Source organism: Rutilus rutilus, assembly GCF_951802725.1.
Source record: "Rutilus rutilus genome assembly, chromosome: 1".
Taxonomy (NCBI): domain Eukaryota; kingdom Metazoa; phylum Chordata; class Actinopteri; order Cypriniformes; family Leuciscidae; genus Rutilus; species Rutilus rutilus.
Genome location: NC_140209.1, coordinates 652,947 through 677,401, shown reverse-complemented (window position 1 = coordinate 677,401; position 24,455 = coordinate 652,947). Strand labels below are relative to the sequence as shown.

The 24,455-nt window shown below is 39.7% G+C and overlaps 1 protein-coding gene across 5 annotated transcripts in view; it reads right to left on the bottom strand.

The window, feature by feature from the left end:
• LOC311301404 (uncharacterized protein) overlaps positions 1-24,455 on the bottom strand; it is a 222,389-nt gene that overhangs the window by 166,409 nt on the left and 31,525 nt on the right. The window contains exons 3-5 of one of the 5 annotated variants that reach the window (XR_014629453.1): positions 20,489-20,566; positions 16,961-18,908; positions 14,222-15,252 (exon numbers count right to left, since the gene is read on the bottom strand). The exons of 3 other annotated variants lie outside the window; for them this stretch is intronic. The gene's annotated coding sequence lies outside the window, so the exon portion shown is untranslated. Of the gene's footprint in view, positions 1-14,221; positions 15,253-16,960; positions 18,909-20,488; positions 20,567-24,455 lie in introns of those variants that run through there. One more of the 5 variants, XR_014629452.1, reaches the window with a different exon arrangement.

Below are 24,455 nucleotides of genomic sequence, written 5' to 3'. Positions count from 1 at the left end.
CACCCTGAAGGACCCACTGAGAGGTCAGACTTGAAGCACTGTTCCTGAGATGCTCTTCTTGGTGGTTAACTGTAAGCAGCAGACAGATCCAGCAAGAGGAGAACTGAGGATTCGGAGGCTCCTCTTGCCAGTCTCAGAGCTTCAATAACCGAGAGCAGGGCCGTCTCAGTTTAGTGGCGCTTCTGAAGCCAGACTGGTTGTTGTCCAGGAGGATGTTCTGTGTGAGAAATGTAGATATTTGGTGGAAAACGACTCGTTCAAGTGTTTTAGCAAAGTGGTCCAGAAGTTCAGGGAGGCGGAAGTTAAATCAGTGGTGCTTGAGAAATACATCCCAGATCTTCCAGAGCATTTGTAGTGTTGATAAAGGAGTCTGGATCTGATATATTTCTCAAGGCTGGAGAGAGTAAAGCAGAACGTTATAATCCATGTGTAGAAACTCCCTGAAGACAGTTAATATCTGCTTTACAGACGCTCATATGCAAATGCAGGTTTATTTTACCAAGCTGATGCTAATAATTACTTTACAATACTTTTAAAAACTGTTTTATAATTCAGGAAACTGCTAAACTAAGGAAGGGAGACTAACAGTAATGCTCTCGTGTGCAAAAGAATATCTTATAAACTGTGTTCAGAGCAGATGTGTGTTGAGATAGTGCGGTTCACAATACGCATGTAAAGCAACACTTCACTGTGGCACAGAAGATGTCTGATAAGTGTGATCTGTGTCTGCTGGGACTGATCATTCTCTCTTCACTTCTCTCTGTCAAGGTTCTCCTCTGACCGTTCTGTCAGTCGTGTCAGTCTAATCTGGCTATTTTAGTGGTGTTTTGTTCTTCCCGCTGTTCCAGAGGATCCTTGCTATTGTTTAGTATATTTCCCCCTTAGTTTTCTCTGCTTATTCTGGAGCAATGTAGCTGTTATCTGATTGGCTTGAGTAAGCGGTGGGTGGAGTCCACTTATCTGTGGCTTTTTCTGCATGTTGACGCTAGAAGTGTTTCACAATCCACAGATGCGTGCAGCGATTTACAGATGCACAGATAGCGCTTCACAAATACTGGAAATTTCAGTGAAACTCAAGGTGTGTGAAAACCCTGTACACGTCCATACACTTGAGATGCACAGAGATGATCAGATACAGGACATTTCTGATTACACACACTAGATGTGTTCAGAGATTTCAAGTATACCAGCAATTGCTGATGTTGTAAGATTTATTAAATCTTAAAGCAATCCAACAGTGCCAGATGTTACATAATGGTCAGCATGTACAACACACTTCAACTCTTACTCTACACCTTTTATAGGTGACAACATGTGGACTACAGAGCTGTTATCTGATTGGCTTGAGTAAGCGGTGGGTGGAGTCCACTTATCTGTGGCTTTTTCTGCATGTTGACGCTAGAAGTGTTTCACAATCCACAGATGCGTGCAGCGATTTACAGATGCACAGATAGCGCTTCACAGATAAATGCCAGGCAGAGTTGTGTTTGTGACAAAACACATTTGTTTAGTTTTTTTTTATTCATTTGTAAATCTCATTTTGTTTACTTGTGAGTTTTTACATTTTTGTGAAACTCTTACATTTATTTGTGGATCTTAATATATTTATTTGTGAATTTGATCATTTGTTTGTGAATCTCTTTACATTTGTTTGTAAATCTCAATCTATTTATTTGGAATAATGCAACAATCCTAACCGCATACTTTTACTTTGGGACTTTTAGGATATTGGAAATTTCAGTGAAACTTAAAGGGTTAGTTCCCTAGTTTTTAGTATTTAAACACTGAGTTGGTCAGAACAGAGGAAGTTAATAACCACAGGAGGAGCTGATGATGTTAAAGTCTTTACAAAGGGGACTTTACTAATGCTCACATAATATAAGCATTTTAGAGCTTATAATATGAATAATGCTCAACGTTAAGTATGAAGTCAATGAATGATGATCATAAACAACTGCTATCAAATCTGGATAAACAGAATCACACAAGAATTAGACAAAATACAAATCTAGAAATAAAAGAGCAATGAACTAGACTCTTACCTGTCATCCCTATTTATGAGCAAACACTGGAAGATTACATAAGCTTGAATGATTGCAGCTCATGAATGCTTTAGACTACAGTCCTAGCCATGGTTTATTTTAAAAGACACTTAGGAGGTTTTGGTCAAGTAAAAGCAAGTAGCAATATAACTGGAAAAACCCCAGAGGTTATTTAAGCACTTTACTTGCAGTTTAAACAAGCAAAACGGCCCACAGTGTTTGTTAGTGATGGGTATCGTTAAGGTTTTAATGGTTTTACTACTCTTATCGATACTCCTTATCGATCCAGTACTTTAACAGTATTCTTTTCGGTTCTTTTTGTTATAGTAAAAAAAGGGGAAAAAATGTATTTAGAACATGTAAGAATTGAGAAATTAGGAGATGCCGGACAGTCTGGTTGAGGAGCGACTAGACCCTGAGAGGACAAAAGGACCTCTCTGGAGATTAAAATTTGAACTATCGTGCACTATCGAGACTAAAGTCTCACCTCCGAGTTATCCTAATCTACATCTCCTTCCCTCTCCCCTCACCCCCTCTCTCTCACACTCAGATCATCTGAATTCACCCAAGAAAATGTATAGTTTAATGTGATTAACACAGAGTATTTTTCATGTTTGGTATCATTTGAAATGTCTCAGTGCGACTGGTACAAATGTCTGATTTCCAAATAAGTAAAACAAAAGGTAATACGATTTTTAAGAGTTTAGAGATAACTGTTGGCTAAGTACACTCCATCTTCCAGGGTTGCAGACGGCAGCTTTAATTATCTCTGCGCTGTTCAGATGTGCCCTGGTAATTTAACAGTTAAGTTGTGTTTTTCTTCAAAATGTTTTAAGGATGGTTCATTACATAGGAAAAGCTCACTAATCAATCTATGTGAAATCCCGCGAGAGAAGAGGACGAGAACAGAAACGGGAAGTGAAGGGAAAAAAGTAAAAAAAAGAAACTGAGCACGAGACTGAGCACGAGGGCTAGTCTGCTATTAACACAGAGTTTGTGGGCTTAACGCTTTAAGTTGGACTATTATTTGTTTTATCAGAAACCGTGCTCTCTGTGTAGGAGTTTGTGACTGAGGGAAAGTGAAATACCACCAGAGGTGTGTGTTTTTGGACTGTGACGCGAGCTTAGACCTGTTAGCCTCTCGGGCTAAATTAGCTTGTGGTTTTGCGGTAACGTTACTGTGACACGGTCATGGAAGTGACCGCAGACACATCGTTTGCCTGCTGGACGAGAGGAGACGATATCGGGAAGAGATTCGCTGGCTGACGCAGACGTTTTCGTCATTGGGGACTGTTTGGCTGTCGGTGCTGGACGGATGAAGCTGTTTAACCCTCGCTGTGCCGCTTGCAAATGGAGTTCGTCTGACAAGAGAGAGTGTTACAGACGCGGTAGGATCTGAGCTTTTCACTACACGCCAGGAGGTATTGTTGTTTTTTTTCACTCTATGAGCTCCAACATTAAGCACGCCAACAAATTAATGCAGGCCTGCTAAAAGAGCCAAACCAACAAAAGAGTGCACTCAGGTTCTCTCTAGAAGAGGTTCTCTTGTATTGCGCAAGTTGCTTACGCTACGGGTAAAGTTGTCTTTTCTCGAGATCTGAAGCCAAAAAATTATCCTTAATTTTGTATTTATTGTCAACGCAGTGCGGCAGCCAGCAGACCATAGCAGGCTGTATAAGCGTGCTCATTGGCTGCCCTGCGGCAACTGCAGCAGCCTACCAGTGAGCCCTGCGTGACGTCACGCCCAATGAGCCCGCCAGAATGGGTGTGGCTAGTGTGTATAAAAGAGGGGATCACAGGCTGAAATTCAGATTTTCATGTCTTCAGCGAAGCTCTACGCATCGCTGGACTCTGAGAGAAGCCGCCGCCGTTGAATTCAGCGACCAGCAAGCTTAGGACAGCGCCTGGAGAAGCCGGTCGTCTTCGCCACCTTCAGCCTGCCGTGCCTGCTACGCTATCCGGCGTCATATCCTTTTTCTGCTGTGTGTGTTCGCGGCTGCGACACACATTCTGTCTAAAAGAGAAATTTCCTACGAGGCGTTGTTTCAAATGCCTCGCACCTCTCTCCCCGCTCTCTCTCTCTCCCTCTGTTCGAGCCGCACAACTGCGCCGCTCACTAGGGACGTTAGAAGCGGATGGTCACGGGGCTAGCTTCCTCGCGTTCTCGCCCTCTGTTCGAGCCGCGCAGCTGCGCCGTTCACAAGGGTTGGCAGAAGCGGACCATCTGAGCTAGCTTCCTCGCGCTCCCCCTCTGTTCGAGCCGCGCAAACCGCCGCTCACAAGGGAGGTCAGAAAGCGCACGGTCACTGGCGCTGGCGAAAGGAGAAAAGAGTGTTTAGTCCCGTCGAGACCGGACCAACCTCCAGTTCTCACATATTTCTCAGTCCCCTCGTTAGCTCAGGCGACTGGAAATACCTTTATTGCAGTAAACGAGCCTGTTATAATACACGCACGCCTGCAAACTAACGCTGACACAAAACACGCGCTCTCCCCCTCTGTTCGAGCCGCACAAACGGCGCCGCTCACAAGGGATGTCAGTAACGGACGGTCACGGGCTAGCTTCCTTTACGCTACCCCGCCCCGTTCGCGCGCGTCACTCACCGGCGAAAGGAGAAAAGAGGTGTTTAGTCCCGTCGAGACCGGACCAACCTCCAGTTCTCACATATTTCTCAGTCCCCTCGTTAGCTCAGGCGACTGGAAATACCTTTATTGCAGTAAACAAGCCTGTTATAATACACGCACGCCTGCAAATGAACGCCGACACATAACATGACGCTCATTTGGAGTCCACTTATCTGTGGCTCTATATGTTTTAAACCCAAGATTATTCTTTCTGGTACTCATTGATAAGCAGAGAGATAGTGAGAATCATAGTGTTCCTAGACAGGTTTGTCATACAATGGGATGTCTCTTTCACCATTTTACCAAGCATTAGGATTAAGAGGGTTTAATACTTTATATGTTGCTGTATAACGTACTTGCCTCATTACGAGCCTAAAGGCCTGATTATGCATCTGCGTTAACTCCACGGCGTAGCCACGCCATCACTCCTACGGCGTCGTGGCCGTTTTATGGTTCTGCGTCGGGTTGCGTTGCATCACGGTGCATTTCAGGATATTGGAAATACCAGTGAAACTTAAGGTGTGTGAAAACCCCGTACACGTCCATACACTTGAGATGCACAGAGATGATCAGATACAGGACATTTCTGATTACACACACTAGATGTGTTCAGAGATTTCCAGTATACGAGTAATTGCTGATGTTGTAATGTTTAAATCCTGGTAAGCATGAGGCCAAGAAAGTTCTCAATTCTTATAGATTTATTAAAATCCTAAAGCAATCCAACAGTGCCAGATGTTACATAATGGTCAGCATGTACAACACACTTCAACTCTTACTCTACACCTTTTATAGGTGACAACATGTGGACTACAGCGCCATCTCCTGACTAATACACAAACACTACATTCCCCCATTACTTAAAGGATTAGTTCACATCAAAATGAAAATGTCTTGATCATACACTCACCGCAATGCCATCCAAGATGTTCATGTCTTTCTTTCTTCAGTGGAAAAGAAATTAAGTTTTTTGAGGAAAACATTTCAGGATTTTATGCAGTTTCAAAGGGCTCTGCACGATCCCAGCTGAGGAATAGGGTCTGATCTAGCGAAACGATCGCTCATTTTCTAAAACTTTATAATAACTGCACACTATTAATCATTAGTTAAACATTAGTAAACAGTTAATTCATAATTTATAAAGCATTGATAGACATTAATAAGCAGTGTATAAATACAGCTATAAATGCTTTATTTTTGAAGTATAAGCATATCTATAGTGTGTTTAATAATTGTATTTTCATACTTTTTAATGATCAATTTATCATTTCTAAATGAAGTATTGCATTATTTACTAACCGGTTATTTAGGAGTTGTTGTCAGTGGTTCATAAGATCACTTAGAAAGTGTAAGTAAACGATTAATAAACTATTTAAATGTACATTCATACATCTTAAATATGTCTGTGTTCTGTATCACTATGTTGTGTTTGTTTCCTTTTTCTGTTTAGAAGATAACTGTAAAATCTCCTTTGTAAAAGCTTTACAAGGCAGAACTAGTCCTCCCTTTAGATGAGCTCACAAAAAAGTGAACTGACCACAACTAAATGCTTTATAACTACCTGAATTAACCATTAATTACTGACACACTAAATAACTATTACTATATGTCTGAATAATAAGATGTATGAATGTATATTTAAATAGTTGATTTATGTAACCCAGGTCATTAACTCGGGCCACTAATATTAATAATTAGTATTATTTTATTTATATCGCTATAAAACTAATAGTAAGAAAAGAACATGAAGTAATTTGTATTTTATTTTATTATAAAAAGAAAAGGTTCCTGAACTGATTCCTGATTGGTGGGGTGAAAGGTTAGCCCCGCCCCCTGTTGCAGAGTTCCAGAAGATCGCGCACAAGCAGAAATGTAGAGAGATTGCGAACGACACGAGAGTGAGAGCAGATGCGATTGAGTGATTTGAGGGAGAACAAACTGTTTAATAATCCAGCAATAGATTATTAACAAGCTGAGAAGTAGATTTTTAGAAAAGTGCGATGTGAATCTGAACGCGACGAGAAGAAAAGACACTGACGTGATAGGATCTGAACTAAATCTGTTTCTTTGAGAAAATACTTTTTTTTTTTGTCTCTGATTTATATTTCTCTTTGGTGAGTACCAGTTTCTTTATAAGAGATGTATTTAGAACATTGTTATTGAACCGCATGTTGAACAGCGCTATTGTTCTCGGCCTCATCAAAGTTCACACAAGTCACACAGTTTTCACCGGAGCATACTGACTCTGAAACAAGACCAAATATTAGCACATAACATTTTGGACACCTTTGTTTTTATGCATCTTTGATTTTGTTCGCATTTCTTCTGAAACGCCCTGTTTTGAAATTGTTTACCAATTTTTAACATCACCATTCTCAATCTATTGCAGCGTGTCTATTTTCCTGACACTTTGAAAAACAGACTTCCTAGAATGTCGGCAGCTGGTAGAAATTTCTGTTGCCTGCACCACCTAATCTACAGTGAAAGAAAACCTTTACAAGAGTTTCAAATGTGCGTTTTGTATGTTAAAATGTATGTTATTAAATAAAAAATGCCACGAAACAGTGAAGGGTCAAGTGACCCTCAAAATCTGTGCATACAACAAAACACATGTATGTGTACAATGATTTATCAGAAAATTAATCTTGTCTCTGTTTGAAGAAAAACTTAAATCAGTTGGTGCTTAATAACTATTGAAGCTATTAAACACCCCTGAATTCGGTAATGACGTGTTTTATGCAATATTTATATTACGTTTTAATTTCAACTCAATACATTTGAATGCGCTAAAGGGCTATAACTGAACTTTAACATCTTAATATTTGGTCAAATTAACTCAAAGCATGCGCAAAATGAAATACATCCGCTTCTTTGAAACTACGCTTCTTTGACTCACGCTTCTGACCCAAAAACCCAAACTTCCGAGCGTTAACGCACTAGGTCTGGACGATTGTGCTGCAAGGACTCACTCAGGAGATTCCAGGAACTAACAGTATCTTTAATCATCAAATAGGGGACTATTCGAAAATCTAAAAACTTCTGAAATGGCGATGCAAAACCTGATGGAGAGCGACTCCCCGTTGAGTTCTGGCGATGCTGTGCACAAGCAGCCGGAGGTGTGTGAGTGTGACACGGGCAAAGAGTGTCTACGCTAGACTGTATGTTTAAAGATCATTTTAGAGGCCAGATGGTTGGCTTGATGCACAGGATCATCGATGCTGCATGTGATATGAAAAACGATTGTGCTCAGGATACCAAACGTGTAACAAATCTCAAAAATGAAATGGATGTTGAAGAGGCCTGACAAATTCATGGACAGATGTGACCCCCATGTTTTTTAACGGCAAAGAGCCGATCGGCGTAATCCTCAGAAAAGTTCTGGATGTGTTGTGTGTATGTAGTGACGAGTTCGGAGTCACCGAAATACTCTGTATGTGTACATTTGTAACAGATCTCTGTGTGTCGCTGCTATCAAAAAATGCAAAAACTGACATTGGTGGAATAGTTGAAAGTCTGGTCAGCTTTACCCTAGAGCAAAACATGATAGCCTGCCGCGATTTTCTATTCTGGTTAGACCGTCTGTAAATATCGTTATTGTTTTACTTTATGTATGTAATGCTGGTCTATCATTTTCTTCACTACCTCAATGTATGAATGTATACTCAAAAGTATAATGTTGAAATTATTAAGGTCAAAAGGTCAAACCCATCAATCATAATTAATTAAAAAGCCATCAATCATTTTGACACAAGCTGAATCTTAATACTACTAATAAAACAATCAGGGCACGCTTTCATGGTCTCTGTGAACTGGAGCGCGTCTCAAAAATAAACAGAAACACATAATATATATCTAAATAAAGCTTGATATGTCCAATTTTAAACGAAAAAAATCTAATCGAAAGCAAATATCATCTGATTATGTAATCCGTATGAAAGAAGCATTTCTTTCTAAAGGCGCATCCACTTTACAGCGGAGATGTATGGAGATATGTATGCAGCCGACACTGATTTAGAAAACACTCGTTTATTAACCCCTTGCCCGTCAGGGATCACTGGTGATCCCAAATTAACGTTGTTCAAAATTCATTACTCTTTAAAACATCACACTCTTACTTGATCTAGACAAACTCAGCATTATAAGAAAGATTTACGACTCCAGCTTCGATATTTGACCACTGTTTATGATTTAAGTGGTTTGCAGTGACATTAATTTCTTAATTTGTGCCAGGAGTGCAAAATAATTCATCTGTAACGATCGTTATTTTTAATAGAAATAATCACTCACACAACATTCATTTTCGTCTTCACCGGTTTATTTGTGTTCAAATACATATAATATACAGCATACGACAGGACTATTAGTCCAATAGTGCGCATATTTTGAGAAATAAATATTAATTATCACATGTTAGTAAATTATTTCGCCATACAGAAAAAACATTTCTATTCATTTTCCACTGAATATTGCGATCTGAAAAGCTCAAACAGCGAACACAGCGAGATGTGTGTCTCTTCTTCCTGAATCGCGTCAGATTTGACCTCAAATGATTATGATTAGCTGTACAGCATGTCAATCATCTCACGTGGTTCATCGTGACCTCTTCTGTATGACGCGTCATGTCCACACTTCCTCATTCTGGACATCCGTGATAACAAAGCGAAAGTGACATCTCTTCACCTGAAACTAGAAGCTAATAAACACAAGATTTAAGTATGTGTGTTTTTAGTTTGATTTTCGTGCGATTTGGGGTGTTTTTATATGAATAAAGAATAAAGGTATAGGTAAACATAGCCCATAGCTTCACATAAAATGCTAAATATAACATATTTCAAAATCGTTTTTTTAATTGAAACCATAATAAACCGCGACCGGAATATGATACAAATACTCAATGGTGTTTTTAAGTGAGCTCTTAGTAAAAGTGTAATATTAATAAATTAAATTGTGTCATGTAGCTTGAGGCTACCTGTTGTGATAATGCACCTGTGCTAATGCACCTGCTGCAGGAGCTTTCTAATATTCCATACAATCATTTTTTTAAAATAATTAGTATTTTAAAGTTTCAATAATAGTTTTTTATTGTTTGTTTTCTACCAAGACTTAAGATAATACGTGGATTATTCATGTGTGGTGGGATTTACATAGCTGTCGATGGCAAAGCATTATGCCAGAAGAAAGGCTGTAATGGCTGAATTCAAACAAAAGAATAAGGATAAAAGAATAATGAAGGTGTGAAAGGTTAGTCGATTTAAATGAATAGAACAGGAATGGGGCAGTTCTACTCGCCAGACATTAGTCTGAATGTAATGTAGAGAATGTAAATTGGTGTTTAGAGGGCAATAAACTATTTTGATGAGAAACTTGTAGCCTTCTAAAAAACTTCTCTGAAATCCTTCCCTGACATAGTCACACAATAGGCATCATAAAATGCATAATTTTCGAGATATCATCCTCAGAATTGAAATGTAGCATGACCACAGTTGTGGCTACACTTTAGTTGTGGTTATAAGTTGCTATCCTAAATTCAAATAATATTTTTATACATTTAATAAATATATTCTTAATATTTGTTGTTTTTGTTTTTATGTTTGAGCTTATATATCTCAATATTAATAACAGTCTGGTTAATTTTGAGTCTTGAACTATAAACTCTCAAGGGTTGGCTTTCTAAATATATGTGTTAGAGATGCACCGATTACAATTTTCTAGGCCGATTCCGATTTCCGATTTTTCATTGAGTTTGACCTGCCGATACCGATTTTAGCCGATTCCGATTAAATTTTTTTCTAACCACTTTACAGCACACACAAATATTTATTTTCGATCTTTTCTTTAACCCTTTCACACATAAGTTTAAAATATTCTAACTGACAACCCCACCCCCCAGAGTGAGTTTTTTCAAGTCACGCGATACACCGCAGCCACAATAATACTGTATGACAGATGTGTCGCTTTTATTTCACTTTTCCTTTTTTATTCAAAATATTCACAAACTTGCTTACCATGTCATCATATAGCCTATCTGATATTCCGATTCTCACATACGTGTAAGTGAGTGTGTTTGGTCGTTTAAAAACCTTTATAAATAATCTTGATCTATAACATGAGATGGGCGCCGCAATGTTGTCCTGTCAGTCGGATTTACAGCTCGTGAATTCATCAGTTTCTCCCGAAATAAATGCAAGAAAGTGGCCGGTGAACTGAGAAGAATAGAGTAAACTTTATAGTTACTTCCACTATGTTTGTCTGATATGAATAAAACATGTCGGCAAATTATATTTGAATAGATTGTTATTGCTGCTTCCACAGACATCAGTGTGTATTTTACAAACTCCAAATGTATTGTTTTACTCGTGCTTATGTGTATTTAAATATATGAAGCCTAAAATAAACATTATGAGGTTGAAAACACTGCTTAGTTGTGATATATGACAGCGCTGAACGCGTCCGACTCTGGCTCAGCGCCAGCCAACGCGCGAAAGCACAGTTTGAATCTGGCAGTTATGCGACGTCACTGAACATTATAAATGTGGCACCGTAAGTTACTCTCAGGGGCACAGAGATAAAAATCCCATATATGAGACCGTACCGCTCAAAAGGTTAATCATGCGGCGCCCGAGTGCATTTGACCGGCATAAAATCGGCATATGTCAGACTGACCGGCCGGTTGCCGGTCATGGCCGATCACGTGAAAATCGGCCAATTCCGGTCACCAGCCGATCAATCGGTGCATCTCTAATATGTGTGTTATGTGTCTATTCAGAATGACTTATGAGCAGCAACCTTTTTAACTAATTATTTATATATATATGTATATATATATATATATATATATATATATATATATACATACATATATATATAAAGGGCCTCATTGATTAACTTTGCCCAGGGCCCCCGCTCGCTCTATTGGTCTCTTGTGTTTCTGAGCACATGCTGTGTATAATGGATCCATGTTTTGTGTGTGTGTGTGTTTTAATCAATGTCAAATTGAGTTAAATACTGGTTTAAACAAACTGAATTTAGTCAATATGTTGTTTATTAAATGTCTATGTTGAAAGAGAAGGGCAATATTTGAGCTAAAGCCCACTTTGAGTAATTCGTTTATAAAGGAGTGTATGTGTAATATGTGAGTATTTTCAGTTTATTTTCATTTTTTCCAGCTCAGGCTTTAAACCTGTACATTCTTCTATCCTGCTTCCGTTACAAATCTGCGGGGACCAATCACAAACTGGCTTATCCACCTGGCGCGCTATTGGCGGGTTTCATCCAATCCAATTCCTTTTAGGATATTTGAAATTTCAGTGAAACTTAAGGTGTGTGAAAACCCTGGACACGTACATACACTTGAGATGCACAGAGATGATCAGATACAGGACATTTCTGATTACACACACTAGATGTGTTCAGAGATTTCCAGTATACCAGCAATTGCTGATGTTGTAATGTTTAAATCCTGGTAAGCATGAGGCCAAGAAAGTTCTCAATTCTTAAAGATTTATTAAAATCCTAAAGCAATCCAACAGTGCCAGATGTTACATAATGGTCAGCATGTACAACACACTTCAGCTCTTACTCTACACCTTTTATAGGTGACAACATGTGGACTACAGCGCCATCTCCTGACTAATACACAAACACTACATTCCCCCATTACTTAAACAGGGTGGCCGCGGGTCCTTAAAAAGTCTTAAAATGTCTTAAATAAAGTTTTCCTAATAAAAGGCCTTAAAAAGTATTAAAATGTCTTAAATTCAGATTCGATAGGTCTTAAATATTTCTGGTCACGTTACCGCTAAAATTTCTCCAGTCTGACGGACCTAATGTCCGTCAAATAACCAGTGAAGCATCGAATCGCGAGAATGATTCAGATTTTATTACATAAACAGCTATTGATAATGATAATGTAGGCTTTTTCTTGTAACGCTGTTTTGTTATTTCAAATGTAGGCGCGTTGCGCGTGGAAAGCGCGCTCATAATGTAGAAGAGTACGCTCATAATGCGCGACCACAACATTGCCCAACATCAAATGGCAAACGTAATGCAAGCGGAACGAAACTGCTCGTTATTGTGTGGTTGAAGGACCGTTTATCAGTTTGGACCAGTGCAGCGCGAGCCGATCGTGATCATGCGACACTGTTACTACACAGCGCTAATAAGAGATGCAGTAAAGAAAGCATTTTAATTCGCCACAGAACAGAACTGACAGAAGTAATAACATCGCTGCGAGATCTAGTGAGACGCATTCATATTTCTCCGTTATTAACGGATCAAACAGCGCTGACATGGAAACCTGGAAGAAACCATGAATGTGCCATGAATGAACTATCAGTGTCCACAGATCAGTAACATTCACCATGGATTTACTGTAGTAACACTAACTGCAACCATGGACGTTTGGTTAATAGTAGGCTATAATGCCTTCAAGTAACACGTCAGTTTTATTTTGACATTATGAATACAATTGCTGCCCTCAAATGTTAATCTGAACTAAAATAATCCTTTGTTTATAACTACTACAATATGACATTTCATTTTTTCCAAGGAGCTGTTTTGTTTTATATGCTCCTAAGAAGAGTCAATTGTAGCTCTAGAATTGCTCAAAGTAAAAAAAAAAAAATCATACTTTATGATGTTAGTTTTAATATAAAAAAGCATAAAACATTTTAATCAAGGAAATTTCTCTGGCATTTATTTCTTTATGCTGTATCAAAAACGTACCGAACCGAACCATGACACAAGTGTATCGTATCGAACTGAACCGTGAATTTTGTGAACCGTTACACCCCTAATATATACTTATGTAATATAATGTGTATTTCCATCACAGGTTTGGTCTTAAATTTCATTCAAAGTGGAATTAAAAAGGTCTTAAAAAGTCTTAAATTTAACTTCTTCATATCTGTAGACACCCTGTTAAAGGATTAGTTCACATCAAAATGAAAATGTCCTGATAATTTACTCACCCCAATGCCATCCAAGATGTTCATGTCTTTCTTTCTTCAGTGGAAAAGATATTAAGTTTTTTGAGGAAAACATTTCAGGATTTTTCTCCACACAATGGACTTCAACGGTCACCAAATTGTTGAAGTCCAAATCAATGCAGTTTCAAAGGGCTCTGAAGTGCTTCAAAGGGCTCTGCACGATCCCAGCTGAGGAACAGGGTCTTATCTAGCGAAACGATCGCTCATTTTCTAAAAATAAATAAAAATGTATCACTGACTTTCAGTTTACAAGCGTGGAGAACACTTAACGGGTGTTAACCTCGGTTTGGGACGGGACTGGAGTATTTTGCACCGTACTCCCAAATTCCATGGCTTGGTGGAACAGGAAAAAACGTAAACCCTTGGTGCCAGACGGGCCGGTCTGAGTATTTCACAATCTGCTCAGTTACTGGGATTTTCACGCACAACCATTTCTAGGGTTTACAAAGAATGGTGTGAAAAGGGAAAAACATCCAGTATGCGGCAGTCTTGTGGGCGAAAATGCCTTGTTGAGGCTAGAGGTCAGAGGAGAATGGGCCGACTGATTCAAGCTGATAGAAGAGCAACTTTGACTGAAATAACCACTCGTTACAACCGAGGTATGCAGCAAAGCATTTGTGAAGCCACAACACGCACAACCTTGAGGCGGATGGGCTACAACAGCAGAAGACCCCACTGGGTACCACTCATCTCCACTACAAATAGGAAAAAGAGGCTACAATTTGCACGAGCTCACCAAAATTGGACAGTTGAAGACTGGAAAAATGTTGCCTGGTCTGATGAGTCTCGATTTCTGTTGAGACATTCAGATGGTAGAGTCAGAATTTGGCGTAAACAGAATGAGAACATGGATCCATCATGCCTTGTTACCACTGTGCAGGCTGGTGGTGGTGGTGTAATGGTGTGGGGGATGTTTTCTTGGCACACTTTAGACCCCTTATTGCCAATTGGGCATCGTTTAAATGCCATGGCCTACCTGAGCATTGTTTCTGACCATGTCCATCCCTTTATGACCACCATGTACCCATCCTCTGATGGCTACTTCCAGCAGGATAATGCACCATGTCACAAAGCTCGAATCATTTCAAATTGGTTTCTTGAACAAGTTCACTGTACTAAAATGGCCCCCACAGTCACCAGATCTCAACCCAATAGAGCATCTTTGGGATGTGGTGGAACGGAAGCATCGTGCCCTGGATGTGCATCCCACAAATCTCCATCAACTGCAAGATGCTATCCTATTAATATGGGCCAACATTTCTAAAGAATGCTTTCAGCACCTTGTTGAATCAATGCCACGTAGAATTAAGGCAGTTCTGATGGCGAAAGGGGGTCAAACACAGTATTAGTATGGTGTTCCTAATAATCCTTTAGGTGAGTGTATATAGGACCTACTCGTTGTCATAATCATACTCTAGATCTAATATTATCACACGGAATAGATGTTGATGCCGTTGAAATTCTGCAGCAGAGCGATGACATCTCAGATCATTATCTAGTCTTGTGTAAACTTCATTTAGCCAAGGCTGCAAAGTCGACTCCATGTGGTACAGCGAGCACACTCAGACCCTTAAGAGAGCAGCCAGATAAATGGAGGGCAACTGGAAGAAAACAAAACTAGAGGTATTTCGCATTTAATGGAAAGAGAGCTCGATTGCATACAGAGAGGCCTTAAAAGCTGCTAGATCTGCTTATTTTCAACCCTATTAGAAGAAAATAAACAAAACCCTAGCTATTTATTTGAAACAGTGGCAAAACTAACGAAAAAGAAAGCTACAAGCCCAGAAGTTTCCAAGCAGCACAGCAGTAATGACTTTATAAACTTCTACACTTATAAGATTGATAATATCAGGGACAAAATTATAACCATACAACCTTCTACTACAGTATCACAATCAGGGAGTGCATTGTAGTCTCCCTGAGGAAAAATGTCAGATTCATTCATTGCTAATTTACAATTATACATTTCTAAATTACGCCATATGCTCTCAATGAAAAATGCAGAACAATTAGTTCATGTGTTCATGAGCTCAAGGCTAGATTATTGTAATGCTCTACTGCAGTGGTTCCCAATTCCAGTCCTCGTGACCCACTGCTCTGCACATTTTGTAGGTCTCTCTTATCTGACACACTCAGTTCAGTTCATGGAGTCTCTCCTAATGAGCTGATGATCTGGTTCAGGTGTGTTTAATAAGGGAGACATACAAAATGTGCAGAGCAGTGGGTCACGAGGACTGGAATTGGGAACCACTGCTCTACTGGGTGGTTGCCCTGCACGCTTAATAAACAAACTACAGCTGGTCCAAAACGCAGCAGCTCGAGTTCTTACCAGAACCAGGAAGTATGACCATATTAGCCCGGTTCTGTCAACACTGCATTGGCTCCCTATTGAATATTGTATAAATTTTAAAATATTGCTGATTACTTACAAAGCACTAAATGGTTTAGCTCCGCAGTACTTGAGCGAGCTCTTAACGCATTATAGTCCTTCACGTCTATTGCGATCTCAAAATTACGGCCAGATGATAATACCTAGAATACCATACCCTTGCGCAGAGAAAACGGATAATCGTTTGCACCTTCGAACCTATTTCAGACAATGCGTTCTCGAGACATATTGAATATTTAAGGGTTTTCTGTTAGAACGGAGTCGTGTTAGCGGCCCCTTAAGTTAATGACTAATGATCTTCGCAGCTTCACTGTTACGCTAATTTCTATTATCACTGTAAAGCTGCTTTGAAACAATCTACTGTTAAAAGCACTATATAAATTAAGGTGACTGCTTTATAATAACGTTAGCAGACATCCGAATGGAGTAAGCCAAATATAACTATTGCTTTCCTACTGATAGGCTACAGTAAGTTGACATGTTACAACACTGATGATTTACATGATGTAACTTAGGCTACTAATGCCATGTCCGTCCCACAGCAAAACAAAAAAATGTGAACTCAATGTCACCGTCTTTTACTCAATAAAAAGGGTCTGTGTCTGTAACTTAGGAAACATAACGTACCAACAGGAATGTCTATTTTGTCAGCTCAGATCAATGCAAAAAAACACAAATTCGCTCTGACAGTAGGTGGCACTCATGTAAAGTTAAAAATTATAGTTTTTAAATGGATATGCAAAACACTAACGTGTTGCTAAGTTGATGTTGAAGTTTTGTTTTGTACAGTCTATGGTTGCTTGCCACAAGCTTTGATAGAATAACTGTTGGAAACAGATTACATTTGGCTACAGGGTTATGTGTGGTTAACTTGCACAGAAGAGACTTTGTTGCTCAGCACATGAAAATAAACTACTTACCGTGATCTCAGACTGTGTTTAAGTGGTTTCTCCAGTGTGGATCCTCATGTGTAGATTCAGGTCACGTTTAATAGAGAACTTTTCCCACACTGATCACACGCGTGCGGCTTCTCTCCAGTGTGGATCCTCTCATGTCTTTTCAGAGATGATGACTCACTGAATCTCTTGTAACAGTGAAAACACATGTAAGGTTTTTCTCCAGTGTGGATCATCTCATGTGTTTTCAGATGTGTTGACTGATTGAATCTCTTGTCACAGTGTGAACACTTGTAAGGTTTCTCTCCAGTGTGGATCATCTCATGTGATTTCAGATGTCCTGATCGACTGAATCTCTTGTCACAGTGTGAACACTTAAACGGCTTCTCTCCGGTGTGGATCCTCATGTGAACATCAAGAGATGGTTTGTATTTGAAATTGTTTCCACATTGATGGCATTGATGCGGCTTCTCTCCAGTGTGAACTCTCATGTGTAGCTTCAGGAGACTTTTAGTAGAGAAACTCTTTCCACACTGATCACACGTGTGCGGCTTCTCTCCAGTGTGGATCATCTCATGTGTTTTCAGAGTTGATGAATGACTGAATCGCTTGTCACAGTGTGAACACTTGTAAGGTTTTTCTCCAGTGTGGATCATCTCATGTGTTTTAAGATGTGCTGATCGACTGAATCTCTTGTCACATTGATCACACTTAAATGGCTTCTCTCCAGTGTGAACTCTCATGTGTTTCTTCAGGTCACTTTTAATAGAGAAACTCTTTCCACACTGATCACACGTGTGCGGCTTCTCTCCGGTGTGGAACATCTTGTGTGTTTTCAGAGATGATGAGTGATTGAATCTCTTGTCACAGTGTGAACACTTGTAAGGTTGTTGTCCAGTGTGGATCCTCTCATGTGTTTTCAGAGATGATGAGTGATTGAATCTCTTGTCACAGTGTGAACACTTGTAAGGTTTTTCTCCAGTGTGGATCATCTCATGTGTTTTAAGATGTGCTGATCGACTGAATCTCTTGTCACATTGATCACACTTAAATGGCTTCTCTCCAGTGTGGAACATCTCATGTGTTTTCAGAGATGATGAGTGATTGAATCTCTTGTCACAGTGTGAACACTTAAACGGCTTCTCTCCAGTGTGAACTCTCATGTGTTTCTTCAGGTCACTTTTAATAGAGAAACTCTTTCCACACTGATCACACGTGTGTGGCTTCTCTCCAGTGTGGATCATCTCATGTGTTTTCAGATTTGATGACTGATTGAATCTCCTGTCACAGTGTGAACACTTGTAAGGTTTCTCTCCAGTGTGGATTCTCTGGTGCAGTTTTAAACTGTGTGCTGTAGTAAAAGTCTTCTCACACTCAAAGCACATGTACTCTCTCACAACAGAGTGAATTTTCTGATGTTTATGTAAATACAGCAGAAGTGAAAAACTCTTTCCACACACAGAACATGAATGTGGCTTCTCCTTCATATGAACTCTCAGGTGGGTCTTCAGCTCTGATGCACTAAGAAATGTTTTGCCGCATTGATCACATGAGAACGGCTTCACTCCGGTGTGGATCCTCATGTGACGCTCAAGATTTGGTTTGCTTGTGAAACTCTTCCCACATTGATCACATGAGAATGGCTTCTCTCCGGTGTGGATCCTCATGTGAATCTCAAGATTTTGTTTGGTTGTGAAACTGTTTCCACACTGAGTGCAGGTGAAAGATTTCTTGGCTCTTCTTTTCTTTAAAAATGTCAGTTCTTCACTCTCCTCCTCCACTTCACTCAGTTCTTCACTCTCCTCCTCCACTTCACTCAGTTCTTCACTCTCCTCCTTCACTTCACTCAGTTCTTCACTCTCCTCCTCCACTTCACTCAGTTCTTCACTCTCCTCCTCCACTTCACTCAGTTCTTCACTCTCCTCCTCCACTTCACTCAGTTCTTCACTCTCCTCGCTCTCTTCCATCAGGTCTGACATGAAAAAATTACATTTAATTTTCAGTACATCAAAATAATTCAAAGAGACATATAAAGTGAAAGGACATGAAAGTGAGCCCTGATGTAATAGTAAAAAGTAGACAACTGTTATAAAATATTATGATAATTTGATGCCTTTTTATAAATTGATTATATGTCCTTGAAACTTTCCATGAATGAGGTAAATTATCTCATTAACATCAAAATATACAATTGTAACGACACTGACTGTCCGGCCAGATGTTCTGAAGTAGCGAATCCTGATTGTTCTTCTCATGCTGACTAAATATGAACACGCACTTAGCCAGATTAATTGTCAGGGAAGCATCAGCCAGTCTTTCAAAAACTGTCCGAAGAACAGTCAAATGCTCAGACCAATCAAAAGAATAGATCACTAAATCGTCGAGGTATGCATTACAATTTTTAACTCCTGACAACACAATGTTTACAAGGCGCTGAAAAGTTGCTGGGGCGTTTCGGTTTAAACCCTGAATCAATCGCATCCTTCTCTAAAACGACTTTAGACACAGTCTTCACAAAAGTAACCGGCTTTAACTGTCCTTGTTGAGCCTGAGTCTTACGTCTCAGCACTAAACAATCAGAAATAAGGTGTCCCATCTTGTGGCAATAAAAACATTCTCGTGTTTCTTTATTCTGTGGTGAACTGGTTTTAGCACGGGTACTTGAATTTTGAGTTGAAAACGAACTCACTATTTTCTCTGGTCGGGGTAAAGCGAACACACTCTTATGCGTTAACACATACTCATCCGCAAGAATCGCAGCTTGTGATAACATTGTGGCCTTTTGCTCATTCAGGTACGTGACTACTCGTTCCGATAGACAATTCTTAAAATCTTCTAAAAGCATTAACTCTCTCAACGAACTCAAATCTTGCACGTTGTTAGAAGACAACCATTTATCAAAAAGAATTCCCTTCTCACGGGCAAATTCCACAAATGTCTGAGCTACCTTCTTATGGTTCCTGAAACGTTGCCGATATGCCTCAGGCACCAATTCATATGCACGAAGAACAGCGTTCTTTACTATATCGTATTGCATGCTTTCCTCTAAGGTTAGTGCAGAACAGACTTCCTGTGCTTTTCCAACTAATCGACATTGTAGTAAAAGACACCAAACCTCTTTTGGCCAACGAAGTGCACGCTCAAAAGCAGCGAAATACGCATCCACTTCGGATTCTCTAAAGTGAGGCACTAAAGCTATCTGTTTACTAACATCAAATGTAGTGGTCGAAACACTCACAGAATTTTCCGAATTTACTGAAATAACAGGGTTAGGCTGCGCAGTTCGACCCGAGACAACCTTCCCTGACTCCAACTCGAGCTGTCGCAGTTTCACCTGTGTCTCAGCTTCAATTTCCAGTTTACGGATTTCTAGGCGTAGCTTAATTTCGGCTTGGCGCATCTCAGTCCGTTCCTGCGCTTCCATCTGGATTCGGGCTAAGCGGACCCTCAGTCGCGCATCACCCCCAGAGTCAATGGAAGGCGGAGAAAGTGGGTAGAAGGGCGGTAAGACAGCCTTGGGCTCGGCCTCAACCTCCACCTCGGCATCCTCACCTTTTGCTTCCTCCAAACTTCCCACACTAGTCGAATGTCTTTCCACAGCCGACATGCCAGCCCTCTCACTATCCGCATCTGGAAATAAAAATACTTTTAGTTCGACCAAATGTTTCCAAATTTCATTCTTAATAACGTGCTTTAGAGATTGCCTCACCACAGGAATGCGATAGTATTCAGCTATCTGCAACAAATCGTCTTTTCTACAACGCTCAAAAATGTCCAAAGTTGGATCAGCAATAAATGATTGCAAATCAAAAGTACTCATTGTCAATATTCCACCATACTCACTTCAACATGTACTAATTCCTTTCCAGAGCAGTTTCCCGCACCACAAAAAAAAAACACACACAAACTAATATTACACAAGATAATATTGTAACCAATATAAAAGTCCGGACGAGCCCCCAAATATGTTACGTCCCTCGTTAATTAGATGTTATTTGTCTAGGAATATTATTAGACGTAACAAAAGTATTGCATGTGTGTGTCAAATACAGTACCGGGAATTGCAATTGAAAAGGAACAGACAACAGTACATAACTGAGTTGAAAGATTTTTAATTCCTCAACTGCAATAAAGTGAAGTAGTAATGAAAGTATAAAGTAATGAAAAGTAATAAAGTAATAGATGTTTACAAAATTGTACAACGTAACCAGAACAATCAAAAGTACAGTCAAACTGAGGGAGAGGAAAGAGCAAAAGAGTGGTGCTTAAATCAAAAACTGAATATAACAAAAAGCCCCTTTAACTAAAGTTAAATGATTAAACTAACTATCAACAAAAGAGGTAGAAATAAACATCTTCAGCGTACAAGACGCTATAACTAAACTATACTAACTAAAACAAAAACATACATAATTAGCACCACTCCTAACACTAGTGTGTCTAATACATCTCGTTAAACTGCGTGTGCAAATGTAGGTCGCGACCTCAAAACCTCACCCGCCAGTCTAGACAATGCTGAACGATGAACTGAGATGAAGATTTCATGACAGCAACAAACACTTAGCAGGCACTGCAAGCACGTAACTTACCAAGGGCAACACAAAACATAAGCACATAAGTTACCAAGAGTAACACAAAACACATTAGCGTAAGTTACCAAGAGTAACACAAAACACATTCGAGCACCAACAAAGAGAACTGATCTAACTGCAAGATCACAAAAGCAGCGAACCCCAAACAATGATCAGTCTCTCAGACTGGTCTCTCGAACAAGAGCACCGTCTTCACAGAGCGTGCAACTCTTTCCCAACCCAGAGTCTGTCTCGACTGCCGCCATTGAAGTTAGAGCCATTCATAAACTGCACGGCGACATGCGATTGGTGGCGCGATCATATTGCCATATATGGACTTCCACTAGTAAAATTTCATTTTACCAACTATTACAAATGTACAAAGAGTGTTCCAGGTGATTTGCATGTTCCCCAGTGTGATATTAGAGTAGTTGTGTTTTTGAATCACTGTAGTATAATCCTAAAGTACCTTTGTTCAACATAAGAATGTATCTCTATGTTTCTATCTTTGTCACTATTCGTTCTTGGTCTTGTTTTAATTCCCTTTGTACGACGAAGGAGATTTTTGATAAGAGACTGTGATAAACGTTAATGTTCCATGCGTTTTAATTCCCCGAGCATAATATCATATTTTGCCTCCTCGTGATTCCACACGAGGGTCGGGCTGCATTAACACACAAAGAGAATCTTCCCGCTTGGAATGCTCTAAGATGATTCGTCCTCCAGGAAAAAGGGGGGGCGTGGGACACTGTACACGGGACACTGATAAAAGTCCAAACCTTCAGTCTCCCCGCTCTCTCTCTTCTCCCTCCTTCGACTCCTCCGAAAACTCTGGAAACCCAAGTCCGGACTGGCTTCGGCCTGCTTCTCTTCTCTTTTATTTCTTTGTATGTTTTCTATAGTCTAGTTTAGTTTTCCTATTCGCCTCTGTTCATTCACGAGCTGAATGAACTTAGCCTGAATCATTCCTGGCAACTTCACCTCAAAGACAGAGACTCTTTGAATTTCCCGCGACCTCGCTCGCCCGGGAGAGGGAACACACGCACGCTGCTAAGGACACACGCAGGCAGGGCCGGAGTGGGGCCACTTTTCAGCCCGGGAGTTTCAGGCCCAAAACCAGCCCACTTTTTCCATGGTGGAATTCCAAATTAGCACTTTTTTAAAATTGGATAAATGAAGCAACAGTTCAGCTCGTAGGCCTACTATTGTTTGTATTAATACCATGGGTTAACAAATAATGTAAAGGTTAAATAATAATTCACTTAGACTTTATAAGAAGCAATTGCGACTTTATTTCACACAATTCTGACTTTATAACACGTTTTGCGACTTTATATCACACAATTCTGACTCTATATCTTTGCAGTTCTGACTTTATAAGCAATTGCGACTTTATATCTTGCAATTCTGACTTTATAAGAAGCAGTTGCGAGTCTTGCGACTTTATTTCACACAATTCTGACTTTATATCTCGCAATTCTGACTTTATAACACACAATTGCGACTTTATATCACGCAATTCTGACTTTATAACACACAATTGCGACTTTATTTCAGGCAATTCTGACTTTATATCTCGCAATTCTGACTTTATAACACGCAATTGTGACTTTATTTCAGGCAATTCTGACTTTATATCTCGCAATTCTGACTTTATAACACGCAATTGCGACTTTATAACACGCAATTCTGACTTTATATCTCGCAATTCTGAGAAATAAAGTCAGAATTGCGAGATGTAAACTCGCAATTGTGAGATAAAAAGTCGCAATTATCTTTTAAAATGTTTTATTCTGTGGCGGAAACAAAGCTTCCATACCTCCTGGCCTCTTCCTCCCATCCATCCCCCCTGACGCGTACCGTTACGGCCGTCCCAGCAATCAGTAGGCGCCGGCGGTGCCGCGGTAGCCTACCTGAGAAAACGTTTTGGAAAAGACGGGCTATGGACCCAACCAACTCTATAGGAGCGGAGGGGAGAACTCCCTCACATGGTACAACCCATGCAGAGGCTGCGCGCTGCGGTGTCAGAATGCGGAACGTGTGTAGCCTAATGTAACTAATGTGACATTGAAATGTAAAAAAAAAAAAAAAATTAAATAAATTCCTCGACCGGCCCAAAAGTGAAACGGCCCACCGGGAATTCTCCCGATTCTTCCGATTACCCACTCCGGGCCTGCACGCAGGACTCTGCTTTCCTCAACCAACACAAGAGAACCATTTTGCAAGATAAGTTTACTGAACTTTTAATGTGATCTGATTTCCTTGTTGGCTCTCAAGGTCCACTTTGTTTGTGATTTTGCCATAACTTAAAGAGATCGTTCCAGAGGATCTCTTTTTCCTCCCTTCTCTCACACTCTCTCATTCTCTCTCTCTCTCTCCGATCTCTCTCTTTCTCTCACTCTGATCGTTCATTTTGCTTTCATTTTCCCTCGCTCATCCTCACTCTCTCATCCTATCGTAATTCGTTCTTCATCTTCTTGTAATGTGTTTTGTCTAGTTTTGTCTTAATGTTTCTGTATATACATATATTCCGTGTATAACTGTAGTATGTATTATTAGTTCAATGATTAAAATCCATTATATCCTAGATTGATTCTGTCTATATTTCTCACATTACGGGTCCCTGAAATGTTTTGATCCTATAGCTACAAGCTTTACAATTTGATTATGGTTTAAGTAACCTAAATTTTATAAGGACAGGAGAATGGTTTCCATGGCCAGAAACTATTTTTCCTGGAATTATAAGAGGTGATAACTTTATTGTAAGTTGATAAGTTAATCTTACGGTCTTTGCTGGACAAACAACTGTTCGATAATTACATTCATTTCCAGTAAAAGATATCAGGATAATTGATCTGAAGAATGGTATATTGATATATTCAATTTATCTATGTTTCATAATTTTAATGTAACTGTAATATGCAATATATATTAATCATATTCCTGAT